Source organism: Camellia sinensis, chromosome 2 (genome assembly GCF_055761805.1).
Source record: "Camellia sinensis isolate YWXY chromosome 2, ASM5576180v1, whole genome shotgun sequence".
Classification (NCBI taxonomy): domain Eukaryota; kingdom Viridiplantae; phylum Streptophyta; class Magnoliopsida; order Ericales; family Theaceae; genus Camellia; species Camellia sinensis.
The window spans coordinates 153,443,797-153,452,971 of NC_138962.1; the positions used below are offsets into that span (position 1 = coordinate 153,443,797).

At 31.3% G+C, this 9,175-nt stretch overlaps 1 pseudogene across 1 annotated transcript; it reads left to right on the plus strand.

Moving 5' to 3' along the window:
* The first annotated feature begins 3,999 nt into the window (after positions 1–3,999).
* Positions 4,000–5,250, plus strand: LOC114285334 (nigrin b pseudogene; annotated as a pseudogene). The gene has a single exon (XR_014361833.1). The product of XR_014361833.1 is annotated as a nigrin b pseudogene (transcript).
* Positions 5,251–9,175: the final 3,925 nt, after the last annotated feature.

Consider the following 9,175-nt stretch of genomic DNA (forward strand, 5'->3'; position numbering starts at 1 on the left):
AAATATTCAATTTAAGCATTTTAAAAAAATTAATAAATAGAGCTTTTGGTGACTAAACACTTTGTGGCCAAAAAATAAAAAGGGAACTTGTTGGCAACTAAATAGTTAGTAGCCAAAAAAAAAAAAGGATTTTGGCAACTCAAAAATTAGTAGCTGAAAAGGAGCACCATGATTTTAGTGACTAAAAAAATGGTAGCCAAAAAGGAGTGCCATGTTTTTAGTGACTAAATATTTTAGTTGCTAAAACAAAAAAACACATTTATTGAAAACTTTGGGCGACTAAATTTTTAGTCACCAATTGGTGACTTTCGGCAACTTAAAAAAATTAGTCGCCAATACCTTTCCTTTTGCCAACTAATTGTTTAGTCGCCAATTTAGGACTTTCGGCGACTAAATATTTTTTAGTCGCCAATACCTTCCCAGACAATCTTCTTGCGACAAAGCCAGTGACCAAACTATTTAGTCGGGAAAACTTTTTGGCGACTAAAATTTGACTTTTGGCAACAAAAAATTTAGTCGTTAAAAATGCAATTTCTTGTAGTGTGAGCTTCAGGGATGGAAGCTAATGAATGGTAGTGCTTGATAGTGCATAGGGATTAAAGTTCATTTTATATTTGATGGGAGTCAAAGTTCAACAAATATTTTTTTTCAAATTTTTTCTTTCTTTATTTTTTTATTTTTATTTTTTATAAATTTGAAGATAATGACACTCAACTTCGACAGGGTTGTTTAACAACTCTACCGCTCTCAAGCCCTGGTAAGGTGGAGAGTTGTGTGTTAGGTAGCCGACAGCTAACACGTAAAAACGCTGCTAGGATCTCTTATGACAATGAATCATACTTTGAATCGATTTGATAGAGTCGAATGGAGAAGAATGATTCATGTTGCCGATCCCATTTAATGAGACTTAAGGTTTTGTTTGATTTAGTTTGGAGAGAATGACACTTGTTTTTGATTTTTTTCTAGAAATGTTATTGGAATTAAAAAAAAAAAAAATCATATTACCAATTTGTATTGTAACCAAATGTTGTGTTTGTTAAAAATTTGAAGAGGTTGAGAAAATATTGTATTTTGTATGCATCAACTTAGTTGCTCTCTTTATATTGAATTTTGTGGTCTGTAATAAGTTTTCTTGCAGATAATATGAATGCCCCAATCTTGAATTACTAAGGAGTGTTAGATCAACCTTCCATCTTGTGATCTATTTTTTGCTTCTAAGATCAAACGTATATGATTTGAAGATTTTTTTTTTGTTTTTTTTGTTTTTTTGAAGTTTGTGGTGTAGAAGTCATAGCTGATTTGTGAATGAAAATCTCATTGATGCATCACTGAGAATGTTTAGCAAGTCTAGCAATTTTTCTTAGTAATTCCTTTTAGAATTTTGTCCTCAATACCAGAAAAAGTGAGATAATGTATATCTTTTTATGGCTTTCAAAACTGATTGTAGTTTCATCCATCGATTATAACATTTCTTTGTCTTGGCCAAAGATCAATGCAGATAATTTGAGTGTTTCATTATTTGTCAAAATTTAGCACCCCATTTTCTTACAATCAAAACCTTATATATTTTTGTACACTCTTTCCTCTTCTAACTTCCTTGCATTTTTCATGCTTCACCTCCCTACACCTCCTAGGCCCCAAAAGAAAAACAAGAACACCAATTTTTTCCACTATTATAGTTAATTATATCTCCATTGCTAGCACCATCATCATCAGCATTAGCACTGAAACAGTCAAGACTACATAAAAATAAATAAATAAACACTTGTATATAAAGAAAACAAACAAGGGAGGGTAAGAAACTTGTTAACTGAAGTGAATCAATTATATTCAATCAAACATTTTTACAAGCACTTGCAATACGTCATACAAACCTAGATTTCAAACCAACTACTAACTGCATCATACAACTCAGATTTCACACCAATTATATTTAATTAGACATTTTTTCTTTCTCATATAGGGGAAAATGAATCAGAGAGAGTCGGATCGATGAGTAGAGAGCTAAGGCTTTGTCAATGAAGAATGTGAGTTTCAAGTGGAATGCACCACTTCTTCTTTTTCTTCTTCTGAGTCTGTTTCAAATTTAGGTCTCGTTATTGATTCAAGTGAGAGAGCTCACAAACGTTTGAGAGGTCAGGAAAAGAAGAAAAGAAAGAAAGGGGAAGAAAAAAAAAAAAAAGGTACCAAATGACGATGTTTTGGAGCATGGCATGAAGCACTACAGGAGCCATGACAGAGGGTTCTAATTCATTTGAGTTTAGTTCTTGACTATTTTAATAGGCTAAAATAATTGTGTTTGGGAAGAGGGTTGAATTTTTTTATAGTTGGATGTGATATTTGTGAGAAAAAAATAAAAATAATTATGGATTTGATATGACATTTTATCTTATTGACTATTTTAGCCCCCCCTCTCTTTTTTGTTTTGTAGTGCTATTTTAACTCAAAAAGCCAAAAAAACCTTTTGTCAAACACTCCCATTGTCTAAACCAACTCTTTCTGTTGCGTAGATGCTATAGTCATTTCCTTTGTATTAGGAAAATCCATCCACTGCAAAAAAAATTATACAATAATAAAAAAAAAAACTATAATAATAATGTGGTAATTTTATTGTTTAAACAAAAAGCATTGCCATAGTATTTTGTTCTAACATGTGAAGTTTATATTGAGCCATATTCAGTCTTTATCATATAAATTTTGTATCATTTTTTTGATTTGTAATATCATTACTCTTTGAATTATTAATAATGTTTGGTACGTAAAATTAAAGTATAAAAATTATATATTATGTGACGCTAATATTCGTCTTGAGTATAATATATCATTGCTCAATGTCCGTGCTCCTTGTCCAATATATAGACAACCAAGTGTACTTGAAGGTTTTAAACCTGGATTTAGTTTGCTTGTTGATTTACATAATCTTCAACCTTTTAATTTTATGATTTTTTTTGTTCCTTCTATAACTCATTTGAGAAGTGGTTATTTTAGAAAAAAAATTTAATTTCTTGTTTTTTGGCTAAAATATAAGATAGAAAAAAATTCATATATTTGAAAAAAAAAAAATTTGAACTTTTACTAAAAAAAATATGTATATATATATAGGAAATAAGAGTTTGGTTTTGCTAAAGTAGAAAATCTCAACTATATAAGTGAAGTTCGTGCATTATGATATCAATTTGTACTCTCTCAGTAATTTAAACCGTTTATCTTATATGACAAGCCAAGAAAAATATGTATGCAAAAAATTAGATTGATCTGACATAATTAATCACGTAATCAAATCACATATATCCTATAACAAATGGATGATCTATTTTTAAAAACATGTATTACTGTATAGATAAAAATAATCTGATGGAATGACAATCGATATTGGATCTTTTTAAATTTTTGCATTAATAATTTTTCTAGTTAATTGAACAAGATGAATGGTTTAAATTATCGAAATAAGTCCAAATTAGTTTCATAATGGGTCAATTTTATTTTAAAGTTGAGATTTTCAACTTTAGCAAATTTGAACTCATTTGGTTTTTGGTTTACTTCCCAAATGAGATCTATAAAATTAGCCAGTGAAATTAATTATCTGAAGTTCTTAAACTTTGATTCAGCATAGGGAAAAAAATATATATATAGAGATTCAACTTTCATTGAGTTTTTTTTTACTTTTATTTTTATTTTTTTTCTGCAATATATTCATTATCTATGAATTTATCTACAAGGTTTAAAATCTTTTCGCTCTATCATTAAATGTGATTCCTATACTTTTATTTTTATTAACACATGAATTTAATAACTACATTTTGAAATAATTTTGTATTGTTATCATCTTAATATAGATTTCTTGTACCATGGGTATGGTAAATCATGTTGGCACGATGTTGTACTAATATAAACCAAAAGAAAAAAAGAAGCGGCCACGTGATCAATGCGGGCGGCTGGCCATGTGAACAACGAGGGCGGCTGCCTTTCGGTTTCGAAGCAGCACTTGATTATACCCTTTATCAATTATAATTCATCATTTGTTTTCTTACTTTTTAATTAGTTAATAAGATGAAAGGGGTAGCAGCAATATTATACATTGTTGTTCTCGCAATTTGCAGCCTTGGAATCCAAGGCGACGTCCAGGCCTATTCCTCCATCTCCTACAATGTGGCAGGTGCCACCTGGACCACATACAGAGACTTCATAGGGGAACTGCGGGAAATCGTGTCACGGGGAACCCGTACAGTAAATGGTCTACCAGTGCTGAAACTCGAAAGTGAAGTGCTGGTTGGGAACCGGTTCGTTCTGGTCGGTCTTATCAATGGCGACACAGTCACCTTGGCAATAGATGTGGTGAACCTTTATTTGGTCGCTTTTAGTGGTGCAAATAACAAATCCTTTTTTTTCAAAGACGCTACCACACTTCAACTCAAAAATTTATTCGTCGGCACCACTCAAACCAAGCTAAGCTACACCAGCAACTATAGCATCCTTGAGAAGCAGTCAAAGCCGAGGGACCAGCTCCCTCTGGGACCAACTCCCCTAGCTAACGCCATCACAAGTTTGTGGCACGGTGGGAGCGTAGCCGAACCGCTCCTTGTGGTCATTCAGATGGTCTCGGAAGCGGCAAGGTTCAGATACATTGAGGAACAAGTCCGCAAAAGCATAACCCAGAAAAACACTTTTACACCAAAAGGTTTGATAGTGACCATGGAGAACGAATGGGGGTCTATGTCCAAACAGGTTCTGCTTTCGCCAGATGGAGAGCACTTCATTAACCCCGTTCAGCTTAAAGATGACAATTACAAGATCCTCACAATAAACAACTTTACTACACTCAGTCGCTATACCATGATAGCGATTCTTCTCGGCAGCAAGACTACTAGTAGTAGTTATAGCAATATTGCTCTAGCCGAGGACTTCGTCAACAACGAATTGCTCAAACTCTGAAACTGCGGTAACTGCCTAAACCCCACATGTCGCCCTTAAATAATTCTAGGTAACCTCCTTTCTTCTCAAACTGGTTTGAGAGCATAAAATAAACAGTTACCCTTATCTTCCTCCACAGATAAGTCTGCTTTGCATTTCGTTTTGGACTCTTTTGTGTATTGCCTGATCAATGTGGGGGTTAATGTGATATATTGGCATAAGGCTTTCTGTGATATATTGGCATATGTGGGTTAATGTGATATGTTGGCATAAGGCTTTCTGTGATATATTGGCATATGTGGGTTAATGTGATATATTGGCATAAGGCTTTCTGTGATATATTGGCATATGTGGGTTAATGTGATATATTGGCATATGGCTTTCTTCTTCTTCTTCTTCTTCTTCTTCTTCTTCTTCTTCTTTTTTTTTTTTTTTTTTTCCTCTTATGTTGCATCTATTTTAATATATGTTAGAGGCGGGACACATGCCAAAAAAAGTTATCAAAATAATATTGTGAGAAAGATATATGAAAAAAAATTAGAATTAAAGAGTAAGATTAATAATAACTTCAATCAAACTGAAAATATATACAAATATTTTAAAAAGTAGTACAATATTTACAAAATATATACACACATTTAAAAATGATATATGATGAATCTATAGAAAATTTAATTTTGGTGGCATGAGACTGAGAATATAATTGCAAATCCTACGCACACAAAAAAAAAAAAAAAAAAAAGGAAAAAGAAAAAAAAGAAAAAAGAAAAGATATAAATTAGTAAAATTTAATTTATTGTGCAAAGACAAATAAAAATTTACTTCATTCAAATGAGAAAAAACTATAAAGAGACTAACTTTAATTTTTTGTTTATGCAATTGATTGATTGTGTTATAAATGAAGACAAGGAGTATTAATATCATTAATTTTTTTTAAAAGAAAATTAAAAATTAAAAACTTATAAACAAACAAATAGTGAATTGATCTTCTTCATGTTGTCACGGTAAAGATATTTTATGATTCTTTAGAGTGAGAAATTGGTATGTGTAATAAATAAATTAAAAAAAGGAAAAATAGAAATAGAAAACAAAAAAACAAAAAACAAAAAAAAAAGATGCAAAATTTCAGTTTATGAAAAGAAAAAAAAAATCAAATAATCCACATTTTTAAAGATCTCCCAAAATATATATATATATATATATATAAATTAGTATTAAGACATCAATAAGATAGATAAAAAAAAAAAAAAAATTATTTGAGCTGTGCAATGCACATAATTAACCATATTTTGTCTTTTTTTTATTATTTATTTTGTACGTCAAGATAAATTCTTTTTTCAAATATCATAATAATTAAATTAAAAATACACCACGAAAAACAAATATTTCTTAAATAAAGTCCATAGAAAATTAGGTATTATAATTAAAATTGAATTTGTGTAAAACTTTATATGTAAATGAAAAATACATACTGATGTGATTTTTTTTGAAAAAAAGTAAGCCTTAAAATTAGGAGTGTAAAAATGGCCTACGGCCCGAGGTGGGCTCGGCTCGTTTGGGCCTGGGCCATCATTTTGAAGCCCGACCTGACGCATTAGCCTGCTTAAGGCCCACTCAAGGCCCGGCCCGCCCGAGGCCCAATGTCTTTTTTAGTGAAAAATAATAAAATTTTGATAGAAAATTTTTTAAAAAACAAAAAAAAAATGGTCAGGCCCGCTCAATCCTGCCCAAGCCCACCGGGTTGGCCCGATGCCTGGTCTACCGGCCCGTCCAAAGCCCAAATACCCCTGGGCCTAAGAAACGAAAAAACACTACTTATATATATATTTGGAGCGCATATTTATTTTATGGGTACTCTGTTCATAAATTCAATTTAATTTTTTTTCTTCTAAGAATCCACACTTTAAAAAGTACATGAAGGAGTTTTTTAGTATTTTTGTGTTAGAATGGAGTGTTACGTTTGGAATTATATTGATTGAAGTGTTACATTTGGAAAAAAAAATATACTAAAGAGTTTTTTTGTGTATTACATTGGAATGTGTTATATTGAAGTGTTATTTTTAGGAAAAAAAAATACATTAAGGAATTTTTTAGAGTATTACGTTGTTACGGTTGGGAAAAGTATACTAAAGAGTTCTTTTACCATATTACATTGGAGTGTTACGTTCTTATTCGTAATGTGAGATTTGTTTCAGAAAAAAAAAATCTAAAACCTTTATAGTGCATATTGCCTAAATGTGTTCGGAGAAACACACTTTTATCCCTAAACAATTAAACTCAAACGTGTAAGTGACTATTATTTTGTGTAATTTTCACTTAAATGAGACTTTTAGGTTCATAAGAAAAAAAAGAATAACTAAACAGTTCATAAAATCACATTTAGAAATTTATTGGTGCTTCACTTATAAAATAAAACACAAACACAAACCAAAATAGAGAAATAAAAAAATAAAGGAAAAAAGTGTTTTTTTTATTATTTTATTTTAATCACAATGATTCATTATTTTTAATCATTCATAAGAGAGACTTTTGTAACATAACCAAAATTATTTATAATTATCACTACAAATATGAACACCATAACAAATTCATTATTGTTTTTAGAAGAGAATTGTGTATATAGTCTTTTTAAAGATAAATATTTTAATAAATAATAAAATTAAACAAGAGAAAGGAGCCAAAATAAAATAAAATAATCAAAATGGAGAAATGAAAAAAAAAATAAAAAGATTTTTTGGGTAAGTAAAACAAAAAACCAAAAAAAAAAAGAAAAAAAAGAAGAAGAAGATGCAACAGAGAAATAGCAGAAAAGATAAAAACATAAAATAATAATAATAATAAAGAGGCAATGATGATCTCTATGGCCGGAAAGAAAACCGAGGAAGGCATAAAGGGGTGAATTTTCCACAATACCCCTTAAAAAAAATTAAAAAAAAAAGACACACAAATTGACAAGATGGGAAAAGGGAAAGTAAGAGACATGGTATGAACAGTAAATCATTGTAGCAAATGGCTCAATTCTAGTATTACATAGCAGAAAAAGGACTGGGCTTCCCATCCGCTCGTGATTAGACAAGAGGGTATTGTTGAATTCGTGGGATCCATCATAGGTGTCATGTAACGCCCTCAAAATAATAAAATTAAACCCATCAATATGAACATGCATTGGTATTTATAAATGCTCCACGTCCTTCTATTCATCAAAGTTTCATTACCAAAAATTATTACATGTTAATGACAAAAGAAAATGCCCTAAAGGCTTACAGCTTTCCAAGTTAACACTTGGTTACAACAAAAGAGTGCTAACTCATTTACACATTTAGCCCTTGGCTTGAATATACATGTAATACATCAAAGAAACTAAACAACAAAAGTCTGTCCGCCTCTAACCTCCCAAGCTATGTCCTTGGAGGTGGCATGCTACCTGTACCTGAAAATGATATTCCCATATAGGGTGAGCCATAGCCCAGTAGAAACATACTAAACCAAATATGAACAATGACTAAAAGATTAGCAGTTGATAGATGGTCAACACTAATACTTTCCCTTATCACACTTTACGGTTTCATGACATACAAGTCCATGTTACAATCCATTTTCCAATTCCTTTCAATTCTCAATTTATAACCATGGCTCAGAACCTGGCCAAACAACTTATATGAAACAGTAACTCATATTAAACTTCTTCCCAATTCATATTAGATAAGCGTACTAGCTATATCAACACCAACAGATAAGCATACAAGCTATATCATTACTTCCATAGATATGCATAAGAGCACTATCACACTTCCAAGGACAAGCATATGAGTTGTGTCAACACATTACTAGATAAGCACATGAGCTCTATCTATGGAGTCCATCCCCTATCTTCTCCCAACAATATCCGGTTCAGAGGTCCATCCCCTATCTTCCCCTAAACCGTGGAGTACATCCCCTATCTCCTCCAACACAACACAAAACATATAAACAATAATTATACACATCACCACACAATACATAAATTTAATGTATTCTTTCAACCGTCATACTCAATGACACATTCCAGTGATTAGTTTCAGTTTGCCTAATCATCATGCATTGTCTACAACAATCAAGACTATCCTCCACCGATAGCCCAAAGCAGTTATTTCTATATAGAAAATAAATGCAACAATGGATATATAATCAACATTTCAACTGGGTGAGCAATAAATAATCCAACTACACCCTTTAATCCCATACCTTTCCAAATCAATTCCCCATTTCTCATAATTAATTATGC